This window comes from Henckelia pumila, chromosome 1 (genome assembly GCF_033568475.1).
Source record: "Henckelia pumila isolate YLH828 chromosome 1, ASM3356847v2, whole genome shotgun sequence".
Lineage (NCBI taxonomy): Eukaryota > Viridiplantae > Streptophyta > Magnoliopsida > Lamiales > Gesneriaceae > Henckelia > Henckelia pumila.
Window position 1 is genome coordinate 79,768,813 of NC_133120.1, and position 13,895 is coordinate 79,782,707.

The 13,895-nt window shown below is 31.8% G+C and overlaps 1 non-coding gene across 1 annotated transcript; it reads right to left on the reverse strand.

The window, feature by feature from the left end:
• Positions 1–8,539: 8,539 nt before the first annotated feature.
• TRNAL-CAA (transfer RNA leucine (anticodon CAA)) lies at positions 8,540–8,623 on the reverse strand. The gene has a single exon. It is a non-coding gene; the product is annotated as a tRNA-Leu (tRNA).
• Positions 8,624–13,895: the final 5,272 nt, after the last annotated feature.

Here is a 13,895-nt window from a genome sequence, read left to right on the forward strand (position 1 = left end):
TAGGTAGATTTTCTGGAAATATGTTTCCCATCGAGGAAAAAATGAAACAGTTTCCATTTGACAAATTAATTTCTGTTCAATCGATAAACATGACGGCTCCGGTGAGTTTCATTTATTTATTTTTAAAAAAAATATATCAAATTGAAAAATAAAAATCATACAATTTGTTATAAACTTCTTTGGTGGAAAGTACTAGGGGACAATCAACTCGAGTCATCACACGTTCAATGATAAATCATGGATTTAATAATTCATAAGATAAGTTATTTAATAAAAAGACGAGTGATCATATAATTAATTTAATACATATTTCTGATAATTGGTAAAGGTCGTGATCCGGTGACATTGCTAAGCAACTTGGGCATAATTATTGTACACTTGCTTCACATCACAAAATTTAAGAAAATTAATTGCAATGATTTCATATCTTCCATGTGTACGTATGTGTGTGTATATATATATATGCAATGTCATGATGAAATAATTATTTTTGTTGGGATCGAGTGATCGAATCTTAGTGGTTAATTAAGTTGGTGTGTGATTTAAAAATTTGAGTTGCACGATTATCATCAGCAATATTTTTTGATAAATGAAAAACGTTTGATCATACAATTGATATCGGAGTCAATTTACAGATTCAATTCTCATTGATTGCAAATAATGCAGTTACTAGAATACAATAATTACCCTTGATGTAAGAGCGATCGAACTACTATGACTATGCTCTTGTATGGTATAAAGATTTGAAATACATTGTTACCATCAGCTATAATATTTTTTGTTAAGATTAAAGCGACAAACACTCAATCATACATGCAATACACGAGTTAACTATGTTATGATGACAAAATATAATAATCATTTTATACATGTTATTATCCATCGTACTAATTATTTAGTATCCGCGTTAAAAATCCGTAAATTCTAGCATAGTGCGTAACATTTAGATTACATATATGATATATCTATCATATTTGTGGTGTTAATTGCACTAATCCTCATTGTGAAAGTCTAAAAGGCACAAGATGCCTAAGAAATATTAATAAGATAATGCAATTGTTGGGTTGTGAAACACAAGCTATTTTGATTTTGATGATAACAAATTTTTTTATTGTGTTTCTAACATATTTACTTAAGGTGTGTCATATATATCATTTTGGAAGTAATAAGCTGCTGAACAAAGTTTCAGCACAAGCAGAATTGTTTTGATGATATCTCATAGCTCGATGATCCAAATGACCAGCGGCCAAAACTACTGGACAGCCAACTCAAAAAGCTTCAAGTCATATCTCAAACCATTTAGACTAAATCGGATGTTATCTAGATCAAACTACTGTCTAAAGACGCTACTGGAGCTGAACCGGATGAGCAAAAAACATAAACCAATAGCCGTTGACAGTTCTCGTATTTGGGTCATATCTTGCAACTCGGTTATCCAAATGGAACGATTCAGTTCTACAAATCATATTCAGAAGTCAAAGTCTGAATCAGAGCATAAAGAGCTGATAAATTGCAATGAAGAATCTGGTTCTGCACTGAATTCTGCATATCTCTCTCATACAGCTGAGTATTTTGGGCATATCTCTCTCATACAAACTTCAAACTGAGTGATTCTTGATTCCATGAAAAGACAAGACGAAGAGATACAACTTTCATGTTCATCACTTTGCCTATAAGTTAATGAATCGAGAGATATAAGCAAGAGAACCTGTTACTGAAAACAGTGGTGCAAAAAACCGAATTGGGAAAAAGCAGTGGACTCCAAAATGCAGCAGAGTCCTAACAGTAGCCGCTAAAAACCAGTAGCCGATCAAAACCAGTAGTTGAGGCAACCAGTAGCTGGTGAAACTAGTAGATGACCAGTAGAGCCCAAAATAAGTAGAAGAAGAGGAAAGTGGCCAGAAGCACAAATATGACTGTTTAAATGACAGAAACAGTATAAGACCTTTACTAACGGTCATATTATTGTGTCTAACGTATATATATCTCTTAGAGGCTATAAATACAACATAGTTCAGAAAACAAAAGAGAGAAGAAGGGTGTCTAAATAGATTTATAAGGTAGAATGAGAGCAATCACAAAAAATTGAGGTGTGAAGAACAAGAAGAGAGATGAGCTTTCAAAGTTAATCTTCCACGTTCAAGTATTAAATAATACATCATTTGAAGAGAGCTCACTCACACAAAAGAGATATGTATTTCATAAAATAGTTGAGTGAGAGTTTTTGCACAAAGACATTAAAGAATGTTTGATCTTTGTATTTGGTTGTGAGACTTGTTGTCCCAACTATAGTTGAGAGATGTTAAGAGTTCCGATTTAGGCAGTGGGTAAATCCTAAGATTGGAGTGGGGTAGTTACAAGAAGTTGTAATACTCAAAGTCTTCTAGTTGATCTTTTCGGGGAGGAAAAAGAGGTGACGTAGGAGATTGAGCTCCGAACATCCATAAACAAATTTGTGTTTCTTTACTTTATCGCATTTACATATTTTAGATTTTTTTTGGATGATTAGTTGAAGCATTTTATATGTTCTTTAAAGTACCAAAATGTTGCATACAAAGTGTTTGATAAAATGCTTCAAAAAACTGTTTTTATTATCTCAATTTGCAATATTTTCAAATGATTTTCGAAATGTTTAATCGATTTTTAGAGGATTATGTTGAGTGTCTTTCACTTGGTTTTGTAACCAAACTCAATATTATTTCTCGGTGCTCAGTTCATATTCGAACATTTCAATAATGAGCTATTGTAGCTCAAAATATTTTAAAAATGTGTATTTACCCCCTCTACACACGTTTTCAATCCTATCAGCAATCTTCATTTTTAAAAAAATATTATTTAGCTTATTTTACCCATATGTTATTAAAATTCATGCATATTTACCCCTTTGATAGGGGATTTTATGTTTATATTTTGAAAACATAAGGTCTAACATCTTATTAATCTTATATAGTGTATTTTTTGCTTTATTTTTAAAAATTTTCACCAAATATGTTGATGCAATTAGCATTGTATATATGCAAGTGTGTTAACTAATTTGGCCTAGATTGGCATGCGGAAATGAACTGAAGTGTTAATGAATTAATTAACTTTAGAACGAAAAATAAAGACAATTTAATCACTTATTGTTAGTTTATATAAAATTAGTGTGATTTTATTTCTAAAACGTAAGATTTGTTATTTTTATGCTATGGTTGCAGTTGGATACTGAAAATCAGATCATTCAACTTTAAACTTACTGTACATTTATTAGGTTTAATCTTTTAATCAAATTGAATCGATTATAAAATTTTAGTCAATTGCAATGACTTGACCACTTAAAAAGCAATTTTAATTCTAGACATTTTGAGTGAATTGAACAAGTTATTACATGTAATTGGAAAATGAAAGCTTGCGTCCCTTAAAAGGATCAAGAAAATTTCCCAAGAAGTTTCCACTTATGTAGTTATGTTCATCGACTAATTTTTTTTAAATTTTTTTTCGATAGGTTAATTACACACTTCACTCTAATGTTCCTTTTAATGTTTTAGATTATAAATAATTAATAATCATATCTCACAAAATAGACCAAGATAATTAGTGGCACCATACAAAATTCTGTTTCGTTCCATTATCTTTTGTGAAAATTTTATTTTACTTATGTTGTGTGTTTGTTATTTGTAATTTTATTATGCTTATGTAATCAAATTTCAATTTCAATTCGTCATCTTCATTTTTTTTTTAGCAAATTATTTTTTTTGTCGACGCGAGGCGAGGTAGTACTACTGTAAGACCATTCATCACGGCATCTGTCATGGATAGATCACTTGTGTATTTTGTCTAAAAATAATATTTGTGTTTAGACTATCTGATCGAGATAGATAATAAATCTATCTTTAATTAGGATCACATCGTTTGGTTCATAAATAAAATGATAAAATATTTGTATGACATAAAAAGATAAAAAAAAATCAACATAATTTGATCAGATAATGATAAATAACATTAATCTTTTATAGAACGAGATTATCATTTGTATCAAGTGGGGCTAAAATAATGATATGATTATTGGATTGGTTTCGGCCCAGCAAATTAAGGTAGATCTGAGTGGTGTTGATCTCACGTATTTAACTTTTGCTTTAATGCTACCCAAAATCAAAATAATTAAAAGAAGTTGTCTAGTTCTCCTTGCTTCTACTTGATTCGTTTAATCGGTCATTCTTATGATCCATGATTAAAAGGTGGGGAGAGACAAAAGACTCGTCAAAATTTATATCATAATACGTACATCCAACGTTTTAAAGTAATTAATTAATTAAGTTTAAAGATGGATTATCGCGTGAATGTGTTGCTAATATATATTGATACTCACTAAAATTTGATGGTCCGGATCCAACTCAAGCTCAAAGCTTCGAACCCGGGAATGAACCTGAAATCAAGCAAATAAAGTTAGAGGGGAACGGGAGGATGTCCCGGCGTAGCCCTTCCGACGCTTAAGTCAGATACATTAACGAATAAAAGAAAGCAGAGCGTGGACGCCCCTCAAAATGAGAGCGATAAGTTACAAATGAAGTGAGCAAACCTGATATTTATAGAGTAGAAGATAAGGACCGCGCACATTCTGTAGGGGACCACGTAAATGAGACTCACGCGTTTGTTCATCCGAGACTCACCCTTGAGGCGAGGCTGAAGATAAGAGGTCTTGCCCTTGAGACGAATATTAGGTTAAGAGCTCACTCATCTCAGGTATACTCTACCCTAGCTACTCTCCTCTGCCATCGTCATCCTCAACTCATAGGGTCATCCATACCTCACCTCATCACCTTCCCACCTCCCTCTACTCCTCCACTCTTAGGCTCAACTCCAACTCCAACTCCAACATACCTCGCCTCGACCACCTACTGCCATGGGTCAATCTTACCACTTAGGCCTGGACCTGTGCCTTGTTTTTTGGCTATAGACTCCAATTGGGCCTAAACATGTGATGAGATCATTCATGGGGTATCATATATATTAATGCATATACTTATTAAAGTGTCCAAAAAGTCGAAAATGGTGTTACTTGTACAAGTAACTAGAGGCTTAAAATTATCAAAACAATGCCAATTAAATTAAACGAATTCAACGAGTTGAAGCCGTAAATTTTATTCTTTAATTAATTAGAACCCGGAAGAAAATTTCTCTAGTGTGTGATTTTACAAATAATTTATGGTGACTCGAGTATCATTTTAAAACAATTAAATATTAAACATGATTAAGAATATATATAATTAATTAAGTAAATCAAGTGTTTAATCGAGTTTAGAATCAATGAATAATGCTTTGGAACCACCGAAAAGGTCGGAAGGTCCGAAGGGTAATTCGAAAGCACGAACAGATCACAAGCAAGTTTGGGAGCAAAGGGTGGGATTGAAACGTTCGAACGTGAGATCAAAACTTCCGATCAGCAATTAGGTCATCCAGATAGTGAGGTGTCAAGAGGATGTAGACATGTAGGAGTTCAGAGAGTCCGAAAAGTCCAGATTGGATCGTCCGAACACAGCTGTCCCGCAAGGTGTTGAAATGCTTGTGACACGTGAAAACCATGTGATTTTGGAAGGTCCTAACAAGATATCGGAGCGTCCGATCGTACTCTATAAATAGGGCTCGGATTTCTCATAATTGGTATGTGTTTGAGTGTGTGGGTTCAGATCCAGTATATTTGTGAGTGCTTTTGGATCTTATACTAAAGGTTCGGGCGATAACAACGTGCATGCTACGAGACTTTGTAGCGGAGCTGTGCTGGAGTTGGGACAATTTACACGTAGCAACATATCTTCTTGAGATAAACCGTAGTGGGGTAGCTCAGGCCCGTCGACTTTGAGTGGATGGTTGGACCTGTTAGTTCGGAGTCAGGTCACCGATATCCACAGATTTTATGGTATGGGAGCTACTTCCTGGTGCGACGATGCAGAGTGCTACATGCCATGGAGCCACCAGACTGAGCAGAGTTCCTGATCTTGATACGGATTTTTGGTACCCTATACACTTGCATTCATGCACATATAGCACTTGTACACTCATACTTTCGTATCGAACATTTTCATTGCTCACGTCCTCTGTTTTGTTTTTCTTGAACACCTATTTCACGGGACATGACTTAGGTTGAATGGACCCTACGGGAGCGATCGTTGAGTTAAGCGATGTGGTAGTTTCAAGGGTGACTTTGGTCTCACACGTGTTTATTCGGGTTGTTGTACACTGAGAATATTCGATATGATTTTATAATATTCGTTATATTCAGGCTTCTTTCGATAGAGTTGTATTAAATACGTTTAGTTTCCGCTCTTTAACTAGTTCTGTTTTTTAAAATTAATTGCATGTCATTAAGACTTAATTAGTTGATGATCAGAGTGGGGTGACTACATAATTTATTAATGATTTTAGATTAAAGTGTAGACAATCCAATAATCTGTAACATAATCTCACGTAATTAAAGCACACATGTTGGCTCCTTTTTGACGATATATATAAATACGCGTACTTATATAGATAGAGTTGTCCATGCATAAATTATATAAAAAAGATACAAGAATTAAGATTCCACCACCTTTCAATAAAGAAAGAAGGCAACGCCAATGCGTCTGAGGAGTGTCTAAGTTGGTAGAGTAGGTGAATTTTTGGCCAGAAGTCAGGAGTTCGATTTCTCCTACCAACACTTTCTTGGAGTACTAGTCTGTCACACAGGGCTTTCCTAGTGTGATTTACGTGGCTAACGTAGTTTACAGGCTATTGCATTAGTTTGGTGGTTTACCCAGTACGCACCGAAGATAGCGACCGCGAGTTCCAACGTCACAAAAAAGAAAAAAAAAAAAAAGAAAAGAAGGCAACGCCAGTATAATTTTCCCACTTAACTATTAGTAGATAGCGAAATATATATGTGATTTCATTTGGATTCGCAGTTCAGGGAACTTTTTGCCTTTTGTGGGTGTTCAATGAATATATAGCTAAATATTCATGTGCTATGTGTTTGTATAGGAGAGAAAAAAAAGTTTAAAATTCGGTGAATTTGAAATTATCTTCAAATTTTGAAAAAAAATAAAATTATTTTAAAATGCATCATAATATTATAACTCAACTTAAAGATTTATTCATAATGTAGACATCGCATGACGAGAAGAATGAGATATTAATCCAAAGTGAGAAGGAAATAATCTTGAAGAGTAAAGCATTTTGATACTTTAGGCTTTTGTAAAAAAATTGTGAAGATTGGTACAAACTGGGGCAATGGTGACTTTGGACCAAAAATCTTTTTTGGTACTTTTTGCCCTTTTATGTTGTGATCTATGTCGGATGATGTATGAACCACAAAATTAAATCTTTTATATATATATATATATATATATATATATATATATATATATCTTTTTAACCTTTTTTCAAAACATTTACTTGGGTCCTGCTACCATCTTTAATTTCTATAAAAATATATCTTTCTTTATTTCTCAAAACCCATTTCTGAAACAATTATCTATTTCTCACTGATAAGGGTAAGATGCTAATTAATATGTTGAATAATACAAATTTTGCGGCTACATAAATTAATTTGTCCAAAAAATGTTTTAACTTAAGATAAACTTGCAAAAAAAGACAATGCGAAGTGGATAATTTACATCAAAATACAAATCGCTTACTTTAACAATGTGATGACCACATTCACCATGAATTCTTGACTAAGTTTCGGCCATTCTTTTCATACCAAATAGAATGTCAGATACCAAAATTTTAGTGTCCCTTTTAATGAAATCTTATCCTAAACAAAAGCCACAATCCACCTCATCTATTACTATTGCTTCTCACCTTTTTGCATGTTGGGCTGCTGAATTGGTTAAAGCTGAGAAACGTACGAACGATGGGATATTATAAAATGTGAAGGAAACAAAATTAAATAACTTTTACGATCACATGCATTTTCTATGCATTAATTCAAAGTGTATACCTTGATATAAATTATGATATGATTATGGTCAATGAACTCATTATGTGTTATGTATTTACAAACAGTATATTGAAATACATAACATTATATATATAGAGGTGTTTTAATTAAAAGTAGTATATCGCAACGTATCGTATCGAAAATCCACTTATATTCCAATAAACATGTCTATATGTAGCATAAATCCATGCATCGCGTGAAATTATAAAAATATTCCACCACTTTATTTGAAAAAACTCTTTCCAAAATATATTTATGTAATTTAAAATGCAACGTGTAACTCAACGTGTACATGTAGCATCACCCTATTATTATTCCCCATAAATCCATCTTTATTCTACCCAATGACCAATTGTTTCTAGTCTCCAACTTTTCCCACTATATTCCTTCTTAATTTACTTTTCTTATATATTTGGTCTTTCCTAGATTTTGGAAATTTCAGTTTTTGTCATTTAACCACTATTTGTTTTGAGGATTATATCTACGGGCAATCATATACAAAATCCAATGAAAAAGGCACTTATTGGTTTAATTTGGGACGAAGTTTTCGAATTGAGTTACATAAAAATTAAAAAGGCAAAAATTTGTCAGAAGTGGGATTTGAACCCACGCCCTCGTTAGAGGACCAGAACTTGAGTCTGGCGCCTTAGACCACTCGGCCATCCTGACTTTTGATATGTCTTTGCATATTATGTTATATAATACAAATATAATTTCACAAATCTTGGACATTTTTACAGTAGGCCCATCTCGCGGAAGGCTTTTTCTTGTTGGGTGTAAGCCCATCACTTACTGAATCCATGATACCGGGCCGTTCGCACGAACATGGACGTGTAGACAAATTGAGATTTTATGAAGGAAGAAATGGTAGCAACGGTATGGCCCGATTTCGAAGTCGACATTATTGTGTGAGGGTTGGCATTTATACTTGTAAACAGTTGTAGTGTTTGGTACTAGTCTTTAGGAAACATTTGTCAGTTTTTTTTTATAAAATTTTGAAATTTTCAAACACTACCTTAGTTGGAAGTATAAATTTTAAATTACGCATTGTATAACTAATATAAGGTGTAGTTAGAAGCTTTTCGTCCGGTGAGCAAAATTTGTTTGGACGGAGTGTTTTGAAAAGACAAAAGACTTGTTTTGGAAAACTGTCATTGACACTGGTAGTAAAAACAATTATGAGTCGAAAACATGAAAATTTTTAACAAAACTACTTTTCAGTAAAATCAGGTTAAATTATCGAATTAGTAAAAGAAATTTGGGAAGAAACAAAAAATGGGGAAGATAGAGAGGGTAAAAGGGGGTAAAAAACAAAGAACACATCAACTTAATTACAGAAAAATGCAATCCTCCCGCCCTTGCCTCGAGATATTTGGAAAAATGAGTTTGGTCAATTATTTATTTATTTTTTACCCTTTCCTCCGGATATTTGGGAAAATGAGTTTGCTCAAAAATACTTTTAAAAAAAATTTATATCTATTTAAAATATTTTATTGAAAAACACTAAATATATATATATATATATATATATATATATTACAGAAAATTAATTTTTTTAAAAAAATGATTGTCCAAGGTTAGATAACCCTACTCTCAACTTTAATATAAATTGAGAAATGTCAGAAAATTATATATATATATGTAGGAATGCTAAGCTGCCCAACCATGTTTCTTCACTTGGTCCGCGACCACTAAAATCCGGTAGTGGGTTTTAGTGGGTTTTTTTTTTGCATCACTAAAACCTACTATGTGATCACGAATCAAGTAAAAAAACATGGTTGGACAGCTGAAAATTCCTATATATATATATGTGCATATAATTTTTATGTCGACGAGCTCTATATAAACTACAATCCACAAAATCCTTCAAATTTTCTACACCTTTTTTTTTATCAAAAAATAATAATAAAATCCTACACCTTTTATTCAAAATATGATGCTCCGTTTGGACAAATATTTATAAAATATTTTTATAATAAAAATATTTTTTAAAAAATAAATATGTTTGAATAATTATTCTATAAAAAATATCAAAAAATAAATATCAAGTGTTCGTTAATAAATATATTTCAAGGAAAAAAAATTTAAAATATTTTTTCAAAAAAAATTAAACAAAAATCTTATTAAACACATACTTAGAGTTTTTTTAAGGGGCAATTGTCCTAAAATCCCCAACACTACTTTCATCTTTTCTCTCAGTCCCTAAGTCAGAAGAAATTTTTTTTCACTTCCTGACACAACTTTTTTATATGTTTTAACTCCCTTATAGACATGAGATTACCCAATTGACCTTATTCTTAATTGAAATCCACTTTTACCCTTTTTATTTGTTGAAACAATAAAAATATAATCAACAATAAAAATATAATAAGAATACCTGCACAATTCCATCGGACAATATTTATCCCTCTTTCGTTGGAACATCACCCACTTCAAGAACCCTAAAACATTGAAGACGATGTGCACATAAATCCATCAACCTTGAAGCCAGTGATCGGGGAGGAGACAAGATCCTTGAAGTGTAGAGTTTCTGAACTCTAAAAATCGAACGAAAAGCTATTGGAAGAGAGTTGAAGGTCTGTTTCTTTCCCAAACTTTATGAACTATTCTCTGAAATTGCAACTTTATGGGTGAGTTTGTGATTTATTTGTTGTTTCAATTTAATAATTCCCTAATATTTATAATCGTGAAACAATTTTAGTTTATATAGAGCGACGAAAAATTATCGGCATTGAGCATCGAGAAGTTGTCTGCATTCATCGTTTTTTTCTTAAAGATAAGATTTATATTTCTAGAATATCATAATTTTAGTTAATTTCTATTAAATCCTATATGGCTAATCTAAAAATATTTAAATTTCTCGATGCATAAAATTTTCTCCTCAAATTTTATGGTTGAGTTTTGTTATGAAAATAATTTAAATCGTTTAATAATTACTAAAAATTGTTCAATATTGAAGCGTTAAAGTTTTTCTAAAAATTATTTAGATGTGTTCTTTTTTACAAAATATTGAAGTCTAAAGTTTTTTTGATTGCAAATAGATGTATTCATCTTTATAGGAATGCAATTTTATCCTTACAGTTTATTGTTTAGTTATTTAATACAAAAATTGTTTACCTTTTTTAAAATTATCTGAAAATTCTTTACATTATTGAAACGTGCATATCAATCAACTTTGTACTTTTTTGTTGTGTGTATTAAGTTCAAAATAGAATCTGAAAATGGGTTTTGCAACCTTTCATTTTTGGGTAGTTGTAAGTGTAAGAATCAGTTGTTTGTGATTTCAATATTCAGTTATTGTAGTTTGATAGATATATTTGTTAGGCTTGGAAAGATACATTTTAGATACTGGTGTATATCAACAATGAGTGATAGAACTATGTCATGGTATAATTTCTTATGCACTACTAGTGAAATATTGAATCTCATATGGATTTATCTCTATTAAAGTTCTTGTGTCCATTATATCTTCAAGTTTTTGGATGTCTACTCACCATGATTTTATATCTCGACATTATCACACTATAACTTCATCCGCAAAAGCCATTTTGTTCCTTATCTTGGATAATATGGACTCACTCTACATTGTTCTCGATCGAAGACATATTGTACTCAATGCATGTGTACGGTGTGCTCGATTTGAAAACGAGCATGGTTAAGATGACTCACTCTTAGTTGTGCTAGATCGAAGAAATATTGTACTCCATATATGTAAACATGATGCTCTATTTATAAAATACTATTTGGTTGATTAAGGTACATATGCTACTTTATTAAGAACAATATCAAAAATATCGATTATACTTGCAAATTAATCGAGTAAAAAATCAATGATATTTGGTATTACGTATAACAGAAACTGATATAGCCAAAACTTTTAATTTCACAACGCACCAATTTCAACCAAAATATAACCAAACTTCAGATACGTCCACAACCATTTGTTTATGTTCATCACATAATTTAATTAAAACCAACAAAACAACATAGACTTTCAATTTTCAATCACCACATCTACAAGAACTTCTTAGTCATAAGCATAATGATAAGTTATTAACTACTGAAACTTGTTTTTCAACAACCCATTTTCATCAGATAGTATTGTGGTTGTCACACGGGCTCTATAAGTATCAATATGGACATCTTGTGCATATGTCTAGATCTCATTCGTGTCACAAGCTACACACTCCATCCGCATGCATGAATAAACGCCACAATCGAGGGTTGCTCCTTGTTGACGACAAGGTTCTCTTAGCACTGGCTCACTTACTATCTGAAATCCCGAGAAGTGACATATGACACCAGCCAAAAAATTTTCCTACAACAAATAATAATTTCAAATTCAGACTTAATTTGTATTTAAATAAAATATGGTGTAACTTACAGAAATTTTTGTTGTCCCAACTTCAAATGAATCATGCATGGAGTTTCACAGTATAAATACGCCTTCATCTCGTTTTTAAACCAACAAAAACCAATGCAACTTGTCATTCATGGGGAAAATGATATATCTACATCTTTTAAATAAATATTCACTCAACTCCTGTAGTCTACCCATTGTGAAAGATGTCAAATTTGCAAGAAATGCACCATGAATTTTAGAATTTTGTATGCCTTATATATGTGTGTGTGCGTGTGTGTTTCTTTTCAATTTTTGAAGAATATGCTTCAAATTCCAAATAAATAATAATATCAATCTCAATGAATTTTCAATTTAGTGAGCCGAAAAAAAAAAGAGAAAAACATCAATTTAAATCTCTTGCAGTACACCACAACAGGAACCAAAACAAAAAGAAAAATACAAGAATAAAAATCGAAATGTACAAAACGCAAGAAATTTTGATTTGCTGCATACTAATAAAGCACTACACCCCATTTATGAATTTCAAAAATTTTTGGAAAGACAATTCAATGCAACTAAACATCTATTGAATTGCAATATCAAATACAAAACCTAAAATTTGGGAAAAATGGTTGTCAATAAACTAATATAGCCAATTATAATTTCAAAATCACGAAAATTTTTGTAACAAAAGATTAAAAACAAATGGAAACCGAATTGCATAAAACACTACAAATTTTGATTTACTACCTCGAAATCAATTCAATTGAAAATATATAGACTAACAGAATCAACGACAAACCCTATAAATTGCGGGAAAATGTGTCAATAAGCTAAAATAAATAACAAATATTTGAAAACCCCCAAATATTTTTCAAGAACGAAACGAACGATAGAAATTGAGAAATATTTTGTTTTTCTTCGTACCTTCTTCGATTTTTTCGTACCTTTCTTCGATTTAATTTCAACTTACTTCACACTTTTCTTCCCGTGCATGGGTATCTTCGTTCTTTTTTCGTCGTGAAATTTTTTCGAACTATCGGCAGAGAAATGGAGAGAAATTAGATCACGGTGGTATCTTCGTTCTTTCTTTCGAACTATCGACAGAGAAATGGAGAGAAATTAGATACGATATGTAGATGAGGGTATTTGGGGTTTTGAATTAAAAATGAGGGCAATTAGGTATTTTGGTGTTCATTATGGAGTTAAAACAAATAAGTTCATTTTGTCAGAAATTCATAATACATAAATTTTGAACCAGGGACTGAACACAAAGTTCAGACTTCAATTAGGGATTTATGTTAAATTTATCGTTTTTAACTTATAAAATACTAAAAAAATTATATATTTATTCAAAGGGATGACATATATTACTAGAAAATTTGTAAATTGTAATGGACACATCATGAAATTTTTAGAATAAAATATGTTATCACACTTATGTTGAAATAATTGATAATGGGGTGGGACCAAGGATTTGATGGGAGGAGTTGCAGTCAATTTAGCCTTTCATTAAATGCAATTTTGTGCTAGGAGAGAGCGTTGTCCCCACCCATGACTACAATACACGTCATGATTAAGAAAGATATTTATCTAATT